Below are 18,134 nucleotides of genomic sequence, written 5' to 3'. Positions count from 1 at the left end.
TGTCCAGTCTGTGCTTATTCTTTTAAAAAGAAAAAGTCAATTTTATTCACACACACATTTGAAGTTACAAATATGTCCTTCAGGATATACTCTGTAATCAAAATACCCCTCCGCACACCTATGCCAGATGCAACAATATAATATAATGGGGTGTCATCGAAATAAGGCAGGCTTACTGGCTTTGTCAGCGTGTCATCACATTAATACAGACAGCCAGATGTCATGATGTATTATTGATAAACGTTGATTTGTCAATATCAACATTTTCAAATAAATAATCTCAATTAAAAACATGGGTCTCTAGAATGTTTAATGTCCCCAGCGGGTGGTCCCCAATGAACGCTAAGCTGAATGACATGTAGCAGCAGGGATAAGTACAATCGTACAGTTGTAATAAGTGCTGTTACCCTTAAAATACAGAGGGATTCGGTGGACAAAGGAGAGAAACCTCAGTCCCCCAGAATTCAGATTGGGATATGGTGACAGGCACTCTGCATAGTTGGGGAAGCAGGTAGTTTCAAACCCAGATTGCAGGGCGGCGGGGGGTACACTGTTCTAGGTTATTAATGTTTCTTACATGGATGACGCAGAGGGTGAGGATGGCAAAGGGAACAGAAGACACACCCTGCAGCATGACTTCAGCATGAACAGATTGGCACAGAGACAATTAACGAGTCATAACAGGTAGTACAGCATATTAAAGTCGAGAATTGACACACCACATGGTACACGAACCCCGCTACCGGACATGTGCCCTTGTAACCATAAACACCTCGACCCTGGTCATCCCTGGAGAAAACCCGTCCGAGTTGTTCCAACATCCACTACATAAGAAAACAACTCTATTGCATCAGGCTTGAAAAAAAAAACTGCAAATGGCTGGGCTCAGTACAAGGACATTCATGAAGAATTCAGATTGTTTTCTGACACTTAAATGCGGGAGGGTCCATACCCTTCATCACCCTGTAAACAAAAGCAACTACCGCTGGTTGCAGATAACCAGGTGGGAAATACTTAAGATGGGCAGCGATACTGTGCTCAGCCTAAATGCTATCGACAAAGAACCAAGAGTCATCCGCCTCATGTTGATGCAATATCGGTATGTGCTGGACTTGATGATCACAATGGAGGGTGGGGTGTGTGCCACAATCGGTGTGTTCTGCTGCACTTTTATCCCCAGTAACGATCTAGACAACGGGACGCTAGCTCTTACCATCCAAGCACTGCATCATCTACAAGCAGACATGAAGGAGGTATGTGCCACTGAGCAGGACTGGTTAATATATTGGTTTTCCTGGCTCCCCAGGTGCGTGACCAGATTATGCACGTCATTGCTTCCGATTATTATTTTTGAGTGGGTTCCAACAAGCGGGGTTTTTTGCTGTAAATACACAGTCCTCAAATTAGGTAGAGTGCAAGTAACTATGGAAGTAGTAAAAGGCACAACAGAAACACACGGAATCTCAAATAATGTGACTGGCATGAAGTATGGGGTAAATAATGTAGATGAAAATTCAACTAGAGGTGGGAATGGTAATATTAGAAAATACAATGTCAATATACGCAATGATATATGTATGCATAACAACGAACCTCCATCATTGTTTTCGAATCCACCCAAAATGACCTTCCCATCAGCCCCAAGTCAGAAATGCGTGGTCAGGCAGGTCCTGTGACCTGGGCCTGAAGCAACTGATTGACAGACCACAGGTGGGGTGACAGGTAGCCCGTAGAAAAACGCGAAACATGAAAATTCCAGACTGATCCCACAGATAGGCAGCGGCACCACAATGGTCCAAGGAGATTGGCCCCAATGAAAACACATTTGGCAGGAGGGGTGCACCTTCCCTAAACACCATAAAGTTAGATACCACATTAAGTTCGGAACACTTAGCCAATCAGAACACAGCATGCACACTACACCCAGTGATCATGCGCTCACCATCTGGAACACACATACGCACAGGCCTGTACTGTGTCCACGGAAAGTCAAGACCCACCTGCGCTCCATACCAGGTGTTCACATTTAGGACTCCGTGACTAGGTCCAGATTTCTTTCTCTAAAGGAATGTACACATTTTGTGACACTACATGAAATGTATATAATGACGGCCAAAACCAATGTACTTTGAGACAGTCTCAGACCACAAATCTGTCACTGTTCTCCCGGCCACAGCTTTAATTAAACCAACTGTTCCTGTTTTGCCAAACGCTTCTTGTCTTTTATTCCTTCAAGGTAAATTCACATTCAAGCACCAAAGATACAGTAGAGAACTTCTGTGAATCTTTGGCAGACTTACTTTATAGACATGCAAGCTATGAGGTAGTAGTGGCAGTAAATTTTTATTTGAAAAACCTGGGGGTTTTCTCAGACAACATTGATGTTTAAAAATGTGTTTTTTATTTTTGCAGAGAAATAGCAGTAAGGTATGGCTGGATGCATAAAGACTGGTGTGAATTAATCACATACCTTGCAGCTAAAACAATTTTATCCTTATTATGGGATTCAGCTTTGATTTGTTTTTTTTAATTAAATTTATAATTGGGCATTTTCAATTCACGAGGCCCAATTTGCCGGCCAATTTCCTGTAGGTAAGTTGAAATAGGGGACCTCCAAATAGAAGCATAAGCAAATTTTGTTTCTCTAGCCAGAAGTTGTTAGCTAGGGAAGCAGGGGCGGAAGAAAAAGTACATACAAGTGAAGTACGACAGCTCTTATGGGATTGGGCAAGTTCTAGGATAGCCCAACATAAGCTACAGAGGGGAAGAGTTCAAGGGGGTATGGCGATTGCCAACCTCAGGAAATACTACTGGGCTGCACAACTGGTTATAATTAATGCCTAGGTATTTGGGGGATGGGAGGATAATGCCTATAGGGTTGATCACCACTCAACAGGACAGAGGGGATACCCTGTGGCGTTATATCTCTGAAAGATCCAATGACACCTCTGTGGGAGTCGACCTCGGGCGTGAGGTTGGTGGATTGAAGGGCTTCGTAAATGGGGACTTCTGGGGATTGACTACCTAGGAGTCATCTGGAGGGAACAACCATTTATTACGTTTGAAGACCTAAAAGCAGAGTATCAGATGCCCGACAAGGAACAATTCTGTCACTAGCAACTAAGACACACGCTGAGAGCTCATATCCCGGAGGTCGAACAAATACCAGAACACACACCCCTTAAGGACAGGCTATTGCTAGACCCAATACCAGAAAAAAGCCACCTCCCTGACATACAGAAAGATAATGAACAACATTTCAGACCCACTGGGAGCCTTGCGGGAGGCTGAGCTGGGCATACTGGAGGATGACGATTGAGGGAGGCAATACAGAGTCCCAGGGTAAGTAGCTGTAAGGGTGCATTTTTTCCTTATACAAATATATATATATATATATATATATATATATATATACACACACACACACATATACACACACAAATATTTTTCATAGGCCATACACATCTAGGGCATCTGGGTCGCAGTGACACTGACTGTTGTGCTAGGTGTTGTCAGGAGGTGGGCACCTTCTTTCAGACACTTTGGCCCTGCCCTTAAATTCAGCAATACTGGCAAGAGATAACACAGGTTATGTCAGGAGTGGTGGGCCAGGGTATTTCGCTAGAGGCTAGATGGCACGTACTGTGTACGGCCGTAATACTCAAAGATCTGGCTAATGGTGGCAGACGTAGTTGCGAAAAGGAATATATCAAGGTCATGGGGAACGGATCGACCTCCAGGGGTGACAGAATGGAAGGTGGGTCTTCACTGGTGCTGTGTAGCTGAAAAAGTGGCGTGCCAGAGTCAGGTATGCCCACGGAAATGGGATAAGATCTGTGGCCAGTGGGTGGTGTATAGAGGTTACTGAAGACAATACAGCCATAGACGATGAGGTGGGGGGGGTTGTGCCGGGGGGGGGGATTCACAAGCCTATAGAATGACATTGATGTTGAATTTACTTACACTGTTTTGATACTGGAATAATTGTACTGGGTGTGCATGAAGACCCCGGAATCCTCATGATGACTGTGAGGGAAAAGCAAAGTGTGTTGCTAAGCTTTTGTTTAATAAAAAAACAAGTTAAAAAAAATAAACAAAGAATGTCCATGATCGGTTCAAACATTGGCAAACTTTGTTCACTGAAGAAGAGTTAGTTGAGAACTTTACTAAAGGTAAAACCCTAATACTGAGATGGCCCATCACAACTGCTTCTCTAAACAATTGTTTAGAGGGAAACAGGCAAACAACTCTGATGAAATCAAGGAGTGCTGCACGCCCTAGATCCAACTCCTGCTACAACTGCACAGTTAAAAAATGCAAAATAGCCCTTAAAAATGCAACAAAAACGTTTAAGAAAGATACATCAAATAAAGCAGCACACCATTCTTTAAAGAAAAGAATATCGGCTATCTCTTTGCACAGCTAAAACTGAAAATTATGTAGACAAGTGGCTCCAAGTACACACACTGTTGGGGCAGAACAATCAGGCACAATATTGGTATTATATAAACCAGCTGAATGAAACCTCCTATACCAACAGAAATGGCATTCAACAAAAAAAATGGATGGCGTATCGCATACATAAAAGGTTTATATACAACTGCAGAAACAGCACAGGAAGTTATATTATCAGAGAATAACCCTAGGACATAAAACGAGAAGGAGGACAGGATCAATGGAACGCTTATAAAGGTGCTAAAGTCGATAAGTGTAGATGGAGCCCTGGGCCCAAATGGACTGCATGGGCTGCTTTTTAAAGTAGATACAGAATTCTGGTCTACACACCTAACACCGCTTTACCAAGCTTCTGTCATGCATGAACAGGTCCCACAATTATGGTGAAGATCCATTTTACACCCAATCCACAAAACGGGCAATACTAGGGACCCAGCAAATTATCGGCTAATAGCCCTATTAGATGTGGAAGCAAAAACGTTAAACAGGGCGTATCAGTATCAGGGGACCGACCCTCTGCCATCAAACCATGCCATCTCTCTGTTCAACAGATTTTCCCCTCTGAGTCAGTTGCTACTCCGGGGGGGCAGTCAAAACGAAGGAGACCAGTCAGGAGATGCGTCCCCGGGGGCAGCATCACTGAGCTCGGACACACTACAAGGGATGTTGAGCCAGCAATCCGTGGAGATCAAAGAACGTTTCTCTACTTCAGAAATAAACCAAAAGAAGATCCAGGTTACTTGTACCAGCTTGGAGTAAAATCTGTCTGCATTGGCGAATAGGATGGAGGCCCTTGAAAATTAAGTGAGGGAGCTGGGGCTGGAGGCGAAGGATAACACTCAGGAAGTGGTCAGGCTGAAGGAAAGAGAAAGGGACCTGGCGGAAAGATTGGAGAGGCTTGAAAACAATTCCAGAAGGAATAATTTCAGGATTTTGGACTTGAGAGAAGGGCTGGAAGGAGAGAATATTAAGGCCTATGTCATTGACATCTTGACTAAAGCCTACCCACAGGTCGCTGCGGCATTAGTTTGGGAAACGGAGATCCAGCATGTCCACAGGGACCCTTTTAAAGTGGGACCCTGGACAGGAAAATCCTGGTATATATTCAATCCTACCTTCTTAAGGAACAGCTACTTCGGACTGCTCTTAAGCTTAAGACTATACAGGTCCAAGATGCATCTAAGGTCGGATATTTCGCGGGTTACAGAGGATAAGAGGTGGGAGCTGGGTAAGAGGATGGATGCATTAAGAAAGCTTGGAGCTCAAGTACAGTTACGGTTCCCCGCCTTTCTAAAAGTAGTTTGGGCTAAAAAGATGTATAATTTCAGGTTTCCTGAGAAAGTGGATAGTTTGTTGGCATAAAACAAACCTTAGTTTAAAGTTGTAGGGAGTTCAGATCTGTGGTGTTGTAACTGTGTTTTCTTTTTAAGAGGTTATTGGGTTCCGGCTCAAAAAGGCAATTATCATTAATTGCCAATGAGTGGTCAGGTAGGGTTCCCTTGGGTGGTGTGGGGTGCTGGGGGATGTTGCACATGTGCTGGTGGGGAGCACTGGGAAAAAAATCAACAACAAAAAATCCATACTAGAGACCTCATGTGACGTAATAACCTCCAGTAGACATAGCCAGGGATAGACCTACCCATGGAGGAAGTAGACATCTTGAAGTTTTATGCTGGAATGTGAATGGTTTAAGAGTCAGAAGAAGACAGCGCGTGATCTTGCAGTATCTCAAAGATAGTTCAGCTAGGATTCTTATGATTCAAGAGACCCATCTGCTTCAATCAGAATGTAAAGCATTGTTTGATAAACAAAGATGGGTTGCCAAGATTGTAGCTTTTGACCAACAATGCTGTTCGAAGGGGGTCACCATAATTGTTAAAGTGAATTCAGGGGTTGAGCTTATCAGGACCCAGCTAGATGATAAAGGACGCTGGGCAATAGCTGAAGTTAAATGTCAAGATGCTAAATATACTTTAGCTAGTTACTATGGTCTCAAAGAGGACGATATTACTCCTCCGAATAATCTCTTGTCTTGCTTTAGCATATTTTAAGGCTCCACTGATACTAGGTGGGGACTTTAATGTGCTTCTCAGGGCTCGACAAATCAACTCGACAGCTCGCATTTGCGAGCTAAATTTAATGAGGTCGAGGTATTTTTAGGTCCTACTCGCCCTTTCTGGCGAGTAGGAAAACATACTAACTTTTGTCCTCTGTCTTTGAAAACAGAGAAAATGTGACAAGATAACAAGATTTAAAGGCCTTTTTATTGCTCACAAAGCAAATGAGCAATAAAGATGCCTTTAAATCTTGTTATCTTGTCACATTTGCTCCGCTTTCAAAGACGGAGGTCAAGAAGGTTACTGTTAGGTCAAGAAGATTTTTCAAGGTACTAGACCTGCAGGACCAGTACCATTTTTCAGATTTTTCGAGCCCTGCTTCTGAATAATAAGCTAGATAGATATTCCCCTCGATCCCAGACAGCAGCACCGCGTGTCAAAGCCCATCTTCTGACAATACTAAAAAATCTTAATCTTTGTGAAGTTTGGCGGAAAAAAATGGGGGATATTAGGGAGTATTCCTTTTATAGTAAAAAGAATTCACAACACTCTAGAATCAATTATATATTTTTGGAACAGCCAGAACTTGCTAAAGTAAGTCTAATTGAATATCTTCCTATTCACCTCTCCGATCATGGAGCTAAAGCCTTGAATCTGGAACGTTCCCCAGAGCTCTCGCTAAAGAGATGGACTTTGAATAGGAGACTTCTCCTTCAACCATCTATCCCGGGCTTGACAAAGAGGGAATCAGCCATCTTCTTCCAGCATAACCTGGGGTCAGTCCCCTTACATATTGTGTGGGATGCTTTTAAGGCCTGGTTGAGAAGGACGTTAAAGGGGGCAGCTGTGGGTTGGGCTAATGCTGAGAAAAAAGAGATGGCTGACTTAGAGACGCAGCTAGCAGAGGCAGATCTAAAGGCTAGGCTGCCATCTGCAGTAGGGAAAGAAAGCCTACTAAGGAGAGTAGAAGATCTCCAGCTGAAGTTTACACTCAAGCTTGAGGAGGTATGACTTCAAAAGTGGTAGGTAAGCAAAATGAAGGATTTTGATCAGGGTGAGAACTGTGGCACACTTCTCGCCATGAAGAGTAGAGTAGATAGATCTTGCAATTATATTAGTAAGATTAAAGTGGGCACTCAAATTACAGAGGATAAAGGGGATATTGAGCAGGCTTTTGCGGAATTCTTTCAGGGGCTATATCGTGAAGATCTTCTGGTTGAGGAAGAGGACATTTATAGGTGGCTTAGTGAGAAACAGCTCCCGAGAAACAGCTCCCAAAATTAAATTTGGATAGCCAAAAAATCCTCACCCATGAAATAACAGGGAGTGAGATACTATCCGTCCTAAATAAAGCTAAGAAAGGGAAAGCGGCATGACCAGACGCGATCCCAATTGAGGTTTATTTTCTAATGGTGGAAGAAATCATCCCGGTTTGGTTGAAATTGTTTAACGAAATCCTAGGCGGTACTTCCCCTCTGCCCGACTCATAGAGTGAGGCTGTCATTACACTGATTCTGAAGCCCAGGAAGGACTCAACCCAGTGCAAGTCTTACCGACCAATTTCATTATTAAACTCCGATTACAAGATCTTCACAGGGATTCTGAATGCCCGGCTCTGTAAGATCGTAGGGCCGATAATTCATGAAGATCAAAAGGGCTTCCTCCCGGGCAGGCAGATGTCGGACTTGGTGTACACCCTAATTGGTGCAGTTGATCTGGCAACTGCACGGGGCCTCCCTCTTTCAATCACCTCCGTCGATGCAGCTAAAGCTTTCAATCGAGTGAACTGGCACTACTTGAGTAGGACCTTGAAGGCTTTTGGTTTTGGCCACGGTTTTAGGGAGGTCCTTATGAAAATATATAAAGCTCCTCGGGCTCAGATTTTGATTAATGGCAGCCTTTCCCCTGTGGTCACAATACAGCGTAGTACTAGGCAGGGATGCCCACTTTCTGCCATACTTTTCGACTTATATATCGAGCCTCTGGCCCAGAGTTTTAGGCAGAATGAAAAGATCATCCCCTTTGTCGCAAATGGGTACACGAGGATACTAGCATTATATGCGGATTATTTAATTTTACTATCCTGAAATGTTAATATCACATTACCGGAGCTTCTTAATGAAGTCCAGGTTTTTGGGAAACTTTGTGACTATGAAGTCAACAGCGATAAAACCGAGATCATGGCATGGAACATCATAGATCAAGGGGTGAAGTTTGCCAAGGTGCTTGGATACCTTGGAGTAAGAATAACCCAAGATCTCAGAGAGATCCCAAAAATTAACCTGGAAACAATTTCTAAGGCGGTGGACGTTTTATTAAAAAGATGGCAGAATATCCCGCTTTCCTACTACGGGTGAGTGAATCTGATCAAAATTTGTGTGCTCCTGAAGTATGCCTATTTGATTAATAACATTCCCCTGGAGCTTGGTGAAGTTGATCTGCTTAAAATACAGGGCAAGATTTCCTCCTTCATTTGGGCAGGTAAAGGGATAAGTCTGTCTTGGAAGAAATTAAGAGCAAATTCTCACACAAATCTGTAGGATGCTACTTCTTACTCCAGATAGTTCCCTGATTGGTAGCATGTTTAAAGCCATGCTAACCGACATAGAGGAGGTAGGATTTATGTATAAATTTGGCACTCCTAATTTTTTTTTTTAAAGTTCGGTTGAAGACGTTGTGTATGGCGGCCCAGCTTTGGTCGAACTGTCGGTTTGTTTTGGTCTTTCCTACTACAGGAACTGGGCCTCAGTGTGGGACTCACCTGGAACACCGGAATGTCTGTTGGACTCCTTAGTTCAGCCACTAAAAGAAGTGGGAGTCACACACTGGAAGGACATTGTGGTGGGCAACAACTGTCTTCCTTTGGACTTTTGGAGGAATCTCACCAGCAGAGCTCTCTCCAGGGTTAAGGTTTACCAAATTTCATCATGGTGTAAGAGCCAACATTGGTGATCCCTGGCGGACAATTCTATGGAGAATGGGCTACAAGCCCTGACCCCAAAAAAGGAAAGAAGTAGCACAGTGGTATAATCATCTCCTTGCTGCAGTAGACAGGAAGTTGGAACATCCATGCGTGGTCTGGGAGAAGTGCTTGCCGAGCGAGGAGCTGAAAGAGCTTTGGCAAGTATCTGTAGACACACTTTACCCATTGATTAAATCTGCTTCACTCAGGAGAAACCACTTTTTTACACTCCATAAGATATACTGGTCCCCACTTAACATATCCAGAATAAAGAGCAGTGGAGAAGCCAAATGTATGAGATGTGGTGCCCAGAAGGAGGACGATATCCATGTGTTTGCTTCTTGTCCCAAGATCCAAGAATTCTGGGGAAATGTGGGTAAGACTCTCTCCAAGGCCCTGGGTACCGAGGTTGAGGTAAGCCCTACTCTGATTCTGTTTGGCACTGTATAGACGCCAGAAGGGGTGTTAGGATCCATGAGGTTACAAAACAAATTGGTGTTTTATCTGATCCTGTTGGCTAGGAGGGAGATCTGTAAACTATGGCATCAGGTGGTACCCCCCAACGTTGAGTGCCTGGTAGAACTCATTAAGATACTATAGAGATTTAGACAAGAAGGTTAATGCATATAGAGAAAGATCAGACTCTGGGTTATTTTGGAACCTGCTAGATGACTTACTCTCTGATCAGACTGGACTAGTTTACAGGATAAGCTCCAATGATTATTATACCTCTTGGTCAGCTCAGGATGTATGCTGCGGGTGGTTCCCATAAGAACATCTGCTGAGACTGGTACCCCAAGTTATAAGCAGCAGGGGTGGATCAGGCCGAGAGGTTGCTATAGCTACAAAGGTCAAATGAGGGGGAAAAAAAAAATCATGCACTTTAAAATTCTACTAAATAAGCAAAAACAATGGGTTGAAAAGGAAAATGTAATACCTTTTCATTAGATTGGGTTTAGGCATAAGTCATCCACCATAGACAATATCGTCGCACTGTCGTAAATGGCATATTGCTCATACCGGCCTCTACAACCGCCCCCGTTTGCATGTTTTGTTGACTACTAGGTGGCCTGTGACGGTGTGGAGCTACAAATATTATGGTGAAAATTATACAACTGGGGTATTCCTCAAACTGTACTCAAAGCGATAATAGCGCTTTATTTTAACACATGGGTGAGTATCAAGCTGGGTCAAGGGGACAAAGTTTTAGAGAAGACTTAAACAAACAGGAGCAACAAGCAAGTCAGTTATATTGGCCCCATTATTGTTCAACCTGTATATTGCTGATTTTGGATGTGCATTAAAAAAGGTGAGGGCATTCCCACCAAGACTAGGTCCTCATAAGATTCAAATTCTACAATATGCAGACAACTTCATTATTTTTGGTCAACCAAACATAGGTCTACCGCGATCACTGGAAGAACTTCAAAAATACAATGAAAGCAATAAGGTGGTGGCAAATGGAAACAAAACTAAAGTGATGGTCTTTGGGAAACACGAGAATAACTCAAAGCTATCTTGGAAACTGGGACCAGTCCCAATCGCTTATACAACATCATATAGTTTCCTCGATTTCTGGCTTGCAGATATGGGCAAACCAGTTTCTCACTTAACAGCTATAATAAAAAAGCTAACAACCTAATCTTCGCTTCTGCTGCTTAAATACAAAACTAAATATCTCCCCGGCAGAAGCTATCATAAAGGTTATAAAAGCAAAGCTGACCCCCACCCTCTCATATGGTTATCAAATCTTTAAAGCTAAAAATCAGCACAACAAGCTGCAATGTATGACATATAGGCAAATCTTTGAGCTACCTCAGTATACTCGCCACTCCCAAATACGATTGGAAAAAGGTTTGCTAAAACAAGTCATATAGAATGCAAATCCTCCTTCATTATGTACTACTATCAGTTAATGTATTCATAAGATGGGTCGCTAAAGATGGTGTTAAAAGAGCTCTTTAAGGCACTGGATAACAATTGTACTTAATACTTAGGCACAGCCATCGGAGATTTAGATCTGAATTTGAACACCCTCTCAAGCAACTCCTATCCTATTCGGTATTAAAGACCATCTTAAAACACAAGTTGCGGTGCTGTCAAGCAAATCAGACCTAGAACATTTAGTCATATGATCAGTTCAAACAAATTCTTTCCTCTTACGAAACATCACCTTCGCCGTATTATCTAAAAAAATCATTGAGCCGGGTATGTAAGAGTTACATCTTGGTTGCAAGACTTATTACTTTGCCTATCAATGACTTCAGAGCCAACTGGAGGAATGGCACAACCTACCCAATGAAATGCAGGTTCTCCAATTGTAAAAACAAATCCATCTCTACTGTTACTTCCTATTACGATATGCACTAATACCCTGTATATAGAGTCTTGAAGAGCTCCCACAAAATTACCCCTTGGAAGCACTGTTACTTATGGAGGAACACAAGGTAATGCAGGTTTCCCACTCATTCATACACCACATGCCTGTCACGTTTGCTGTGCTCTGCTGCGCCTGGGAAGGGGCCTTCAGTCTCTCACGGACGAAGGGTGGGTAGAGGTGAGAACCGTCCCATGACACTTGGCAATCTTGATGCGGTTCCAACTCAATCAGCTGAAATACATTCATAGAATATACCCACAAAGCAAAATGTGCAAAAAGCAGGTGATTGCTTCCCTCACCTGCTTCCGTGTACAACACAGGAAGGATGATTACTGCACAGCATAAAGATCTGCATTAAGATAGAGCTGTACTGGAGACAGGTATTTTCGTGCCAGGGGACAGTTCTAGGGTGTAACGCGCCTCAGGACCCAAAGCTTGTTCTGTTGCACATCACTACAGGCCTCGAAGAAATCAAGAGCACAATGATATTACTGAGACTGGACTTGACAGTGGCTAAGAAAGACATTTCTCGCAGATAGAGAGACAGGGAACCTCCTTCCGTTAAGGAATGGCACTGGTGTCTCAGCTAGTGTATGAGCAGAGAGAAACCATTTATATGAGGCAACACGCAGCCCCCAAAAATAGGTCAAAATCTGGAAGTGATGAGCAGACTAATGGGAATCACTATCACATCAGGGGAGTAACAAGCCAGAACACTAGAAATGGAAATCCGTACGCATACAGGATGACTGCGCCTGGTTGCATTCGGATGGACTGAGAAGTTCAGTTTAATCGGGGAAGGCCCCGGGAGAGGGTGTGGGCTTGGGAGACACCAGGGAAAAAGAGACAATGTAATATTGTTGCTATCTTGTTTCGTATCCTGTGATGAAACCATTAGGAAAAAAACAATAAATGTGTTATAAAAAAGAAACAAATCCCTCACCCATCTGCTCTGTTGCTGCCCAGAATTTATGCAATCATGTTGCAATACGTTAAATTTATGTTTCTAAACAAAGAAATTTACAACTGTAAGGATGTACTATCACGTTGCTACAACTCCAGCAACATAACTGAGATGGCTTGATTTTGAAAATTCATTCAAATAGTCTCGCTTAGATTTAAAGCTTTGAATAATTCCAAACAGCTGAAGTAACTTCATGGCAATTCATCACGCGAATAGTAAGACGTATCAAGATGGAGTAGCATTCTTCCCAGCTCATTAGGAGGTCTAACAACTGATAGACAACTTGCAAAGGGAGATATTCTAACAGTCTGCCCATGGTAGGAGGAAATCGTCGACACTAACAACTTTTTTATGGAGAGAAATGGTACCTGATGGACTTAACAACTGCACAGCAAGAACTGAGATATCTGATCCTATGAATTTTTTCAATTATTTTCTTTACATTGAATATCTTTTTGGATTTTTAACATGTTTTATTATTTTTAATGTTAAACATATTTAATGTGACTGTATACAAATACATTTAATTAAGTCATACTATTTCAACACGCTGCCAGATCTGCACAAACGACTGGAGTGTGCTAACTCCTTATAGGGGAAGAGTATGTGGGACAGCCATGCGTTACTACGCCGAGAACAATGGTAGTCTATTTGTAAAAATGCACTGCTTCTAAATATGGTTAAGGCAGTTGTGGATCAGGATCCCTGCTCTCTAATTCTTTGGATAAAGGATCATGTCAAACAGATCATTTTGTTCTCAAACTACGACTCATCGCTTTGGATAAACCATTTTAAAGCAGCATTCATCAAACAATACTCTGTAAATGATAAATGCTCCTTAGAGTACTAAAGAAAAAAGAACAGATGATGGACGGAATGCTGAATAATATAAACATTCACCCACAGTGAACAGATCTGGGTTTAATCCATCATGTTTTTGCACACCACGCCACCCCAGTTTGGACCCAGTCATGTGCAAATCAGTCTTAACCCTGCTCCTCATGGGAACAGTCCAGCCCGAACTGCCAATCCAGATCCTCTCTGGACTGGAAAAAGGCATCCTGGGACCGGTTTCAGAGTATCAACCCTCATCAGCCGGGATAGCTTGAATCCAGTGGAGCAGTAAACACGGGACCCACGTCTCTGCATACCCTTCCCACATAGTGTGACAAAAGCAAAAGAACAGATGATGGACAGAATGCTGAACAATGCAAACATTGAGTTTAATCCATCGTTTGGTTGGTTATAAACTGGAATGGCATGATGAACAACAAAAAGATGGATTTAAGCCCAGATCGCTGTACTGGGGGTGAATGTTTGACATTTTTCAGCATTCCGTCAATCAATTGTACTTTTTGCATTTGCCACCCTGAGTGGGACAGGTATGCCCAGAAGTGGGCCCTGTGCTCACCATGCCCACTGTTGTCAAGCTAGCCTTGCTGATGAGGGATGGTACCCCGAAACCAGTCCCAGGATACTTGCTTACGGTACGGGGAGGACCTGACCTGCCAGTTCGGGCTGGACTGCTCCCAAGACTGATTTGCATATTGGTGGGTCTAAACTGGAATGATGGTGAGCAAAAAAAATGATGGATTTAGGCTCAGTTCTCTGTACTGTGGGTGAGTGTTTGACATTGTTTAGCATTTCGTCCATCAATTGCATTTCTTATAATACTTAAGCAGTAATCTCAGGAATCTACACTGAGGATTTTTGAAGAAAATGCAAATTATTATATTAACATGAAATTATAATTTCAGCTCTCTATGGGGTTTCACTTCATGCAGCTTCTTTCTGCGGATTATGGAGAGCAAACAGAAGAACCACATTCACAGACTACAACAACAATAACCAGTACTGTAAATTAGAAGGACAATGAGGGAGATATTCATGCTAGTGGACTCTATAAACGGCCTATCATCAAATTAATTTAACACTGAAGTCAGAATCCTGCACACACCTCTTACTCTTCCCAGGAGTACTGCTGAAAGTAGGCATTCTGCTGTCGGTGTCTTTGTGCTGTACTGACCAAGTCCGTTGCAAACAAAAACCTTGTTTCCAGGTATTGTTAGTAGAATGGATCACACAGCTCTTTCTGAAGGCTATATTTAAAAGTGGGGATCTCTATCAACGTAACATTCCTATTGAGTCATCCTTCCTGGTGAAGCGAACATTTACAATGGCTACAGTTTCCTGTGGGGGGAGGTGTGCTGAAAAAGTTGCCAAGGCATTACTTTGCAAAGTAAGCTTCTCTCCAAAAATTGGGGAAATAATGTTACAAGAAAGAGTTTTTCTCAAATTGTGGCAGGCGTTTATAAGTTTGTGAGGGGAATCCAACCAAATCCTGAAACGAGTAGCTATTATTGACCTGGTTCCTAAATCTGGGCCAGTCCTAGCGAATTATGCTGACTTTGTCCTGGTGTCATTTGCTAACACAAATTCATCTAAATACCTTGATGGCAACAGCATGGAGTGAAATTAAGACACTCAGGTTGTTCACAAGGGCTTAACAGACAATCCCTCTATGTTAGAGATTTGCTTTCACTAAAATAATGTCAGATGTGTCTGATAGTGTAATTACATTAATACATTTTTATAAAGGGACTTATTTAAAAGCCCCTTGCGCTGCCAGTGCATAATTTTTTATAACGCACCCGAAGCGCAACCCGCTGCCCCATCTTTACAAGGACACGTAATGCCACAGTGGCTTTTTGTGTCCTTGTAAATATGGCCCTTTTACACGCAACACTTTGTGTGAAAGGGCCGTGGCATGGCGTGGATCTCAACGTGAGCTACAGAAGGCGGCTTACTATTGTTACCCTTACTTTTCTGGGGCCAAGTAGGCAAATTCATACCCTTTGGGTTATGGGGGCTTCTGCGGTCTATGTGGTCCTTAATCTTGAGTAACATTACACTGTGCAAGCGGTTACTTACAGCACCTAGAAACGGAAAAGATAATATAAAGCACTATATAAAACATTATCGGAAGGGCCTGGGGAGTGGATTGCTTCTATCTATAGGGGTGGGAATACGTTTTGCAAGATCATCCCTAAGGTTTGTGGACCCCGACATCCTATCTCTCTTTCGGATTCGGCTCCCACTCTAGATGGTAAGGTGGCAGTCCTCTCCCTGATGACAGAGAGCGAGGGGTACTTTCTACCCGGGTAGCATCTCTAGAGAGTCAGTTCTCCTCGCTGTATGATCATCTGCTTAGTGGCTAAAAGAGGGTTCCTTTTTAAAGAGAGTGAGCTAGGCGGTCTCCTTTCGCTTAGGCATTGATGACTAATGCTGAAGATGACTGACCCGTGTTATGGGAAGACAGCGGTCAATTAATGCTTTGGAGCAACAAGCAATACTTAGTCCGAACAGCGCAGATGTACGCTATCCGCTTTCTTCTGAATTGCGCTTTCTATGCACTCACCGATATTTGAAGCCGTTGCTTAGTGCACTTGAAGATTAGAACGACAGAGAAACAAACACAGGTTAAATGACAATGGTCAGTTTGTACCAGCAGAGACGCCGTACTCTGACATTCTGGTGTGCAGTGATAGTACTTCCGCCTCCTTTGCGCATGCGCTTTCTGGAGGGCGCATGCGTGTAGGCACGTCATAGTATTCATTATTCTAGTTATGATTTGTGCAGTGTCCCTGACAGTAAGGGAGAAGAACAAAAGAGTATATTGCAACGTTTTAATGAATTGTTCAATTGTGGTGGGTGTCGTCCGATAAGAGTTCGAAGGAGGAAGAAGGGAATAGTAACGTTTCTATGGTTGTAATGCGCACTCGTTTAAATGTATACTTGAGAATACCAGATTTTGAGAAGCAAAGACGAGGCCAGACATAGAAATAGGACTAAACATTGACATTGAGCATGGTAAATATAGAGAGAGGCAGGCACACAATGTGTCAGCCCTGCCAGGTTTCCCCAGGCCATTGCAGTGATAAGCTACTCCAGTCCAGGTTTTTTTGCTTGAATTCTGGGACTTGTGTTTTTTCCATTACAAAACAGCACTTCAAGTCCAAAATTCAAAGTAAAAAACGTGCACTGTAAAAACACATCATAAATGGACCTGGTAAACGTGGCACCTATGATGTGTGGCGGTAACTTTCTAACACTTGTTTACATCCAAATTCTTAATTTACAAGGCTACATTTATGTAACATTAGCTATGGCAGGACCTCCACCCTGTGACCCCTTGCCCTCCACTGCCACTTCTCTGTCTCCCCTCTGCTGGGAACACGTAGATGACCTTTTCCTGCACTGCCTGAAAGAAAACAATAAATTACGCAAATTGTTTCAGACTTTAGAGATGTATGTGAAATCAAAAGCATATGTTCAATTCTGCTTTCCAGGATGACTTTATCATTGTCCAAAAAATAGGGACATGAATTTCAAAATGAGAAAAGTGCAGGATGCAGAGACAATCTTCTCAAAACCATGGCTGGCTGGGAAAATCCAGGACATCTGGTCACTTTATGTATTTGGGATTTAGTATTTCAGTAGCATCGCTGGGCTTTTTTGATCACTAACTGTATCTTATCACTTGCCTTAGTTTCATTCACTTGGTCCTCCGATGGATCTTGCTACGTTTCAAGAGGGGCCGGACCTAGCGTATCTGTTGTATATTACCACATGTAGCCGAGTTGAGTTTTGTAGATTTCTTTATTAACTTCTTGTTGCAGGATAATAATTATGTACAAATAACTGGCTGAGCAGCTAGGAGATAGGTAACCAGGGATAGATATGATTACATAAGCAGGATATAACATATCCCCCTCCTTTGAAATGAAAAATGAAAAGAACATGGGAGTAACAAGTCAAGTCAAGTCAAGAAAGCTTTATTCGACGATTGTCATAAAAGCATACAAAATTTATATATATACACAATTTACAAATAGCATATTAAAAATGGTTTAAGACAATAAATAAAGGCATTTGCAGAGGGATTAACATTACAAAATATCGGGATGGTTATCCCGCCAACATTTTATTCCTGATCACCCATGCCCTACCTAAAAACTTGGCAACAGATATGTAAACAAATGGGATTTCAGCAGAACGCATAATACGCACTGCCACCTTGGCATTTCTGGTACCTAGGAGTCGGCACATTGATTTTAGCCAGAGCTTGCGGGGAATTACATAGGATGGACATTGGAACAGAAAATGATTGACCGATTCAATAGGTGCAGTACAGCCAGGACAGTTAAGCACGTTAGACACGGCCCACCTAGAAGTAAACTCTCTAACTGGGAGACTGCCAACCCTAAATTGAAAGTATAGCTTCCTGTCCAAAGGATTTGTAATGTCATCCCAAAA

At 42.6% G+C, this 18,134-nt stretch overlaps 1 protein-coding gene across 4 annotated transcripts in view; it reads right to left on the bottom strand.

Annotated features, from left to right (window-relative positions):
* MFF (mitochondrial fission factor) overlaps positions 1-16,396 on the bottom strand; it is a 192,009-nt gene extending 175,613 nt beyond the window's left edge. Inside the window, exon 1 of one of the 4 annotated variants that reach the window (XM_085634381.1) lies at positions 16,237-16,396. The gene's annotated coding sequence lies outside the window, so the exon portion shown is untranslated. The remainder of the gene's footprint in view (positions 1-16,236) is intronic. The other 3 variants (XM_085634384.1, XM_085634385.1, XM_085634382.1) reach the window with 3 other exon arrangements.
* Positions 16,397-18,134: the final 1,738 nt, after the last annotated feature.

Source organism: Triturus cristatus, chromosome 11 (assembly GCF_964204655.1).
Source record: "Triturus cristatus chromosome 11, aTriCri1.1, whole genome shotgun sequence".
NCBI lineage: Eukaryota > Metazoa > Chordata > Amphibia > Caudata > Salamandridae > Triturus > Triturus cristatus.
Note: the sequence above shows the minus strand (reverse complement) of the source record. Positions and strands in the feature narration are given on the sequence as shown.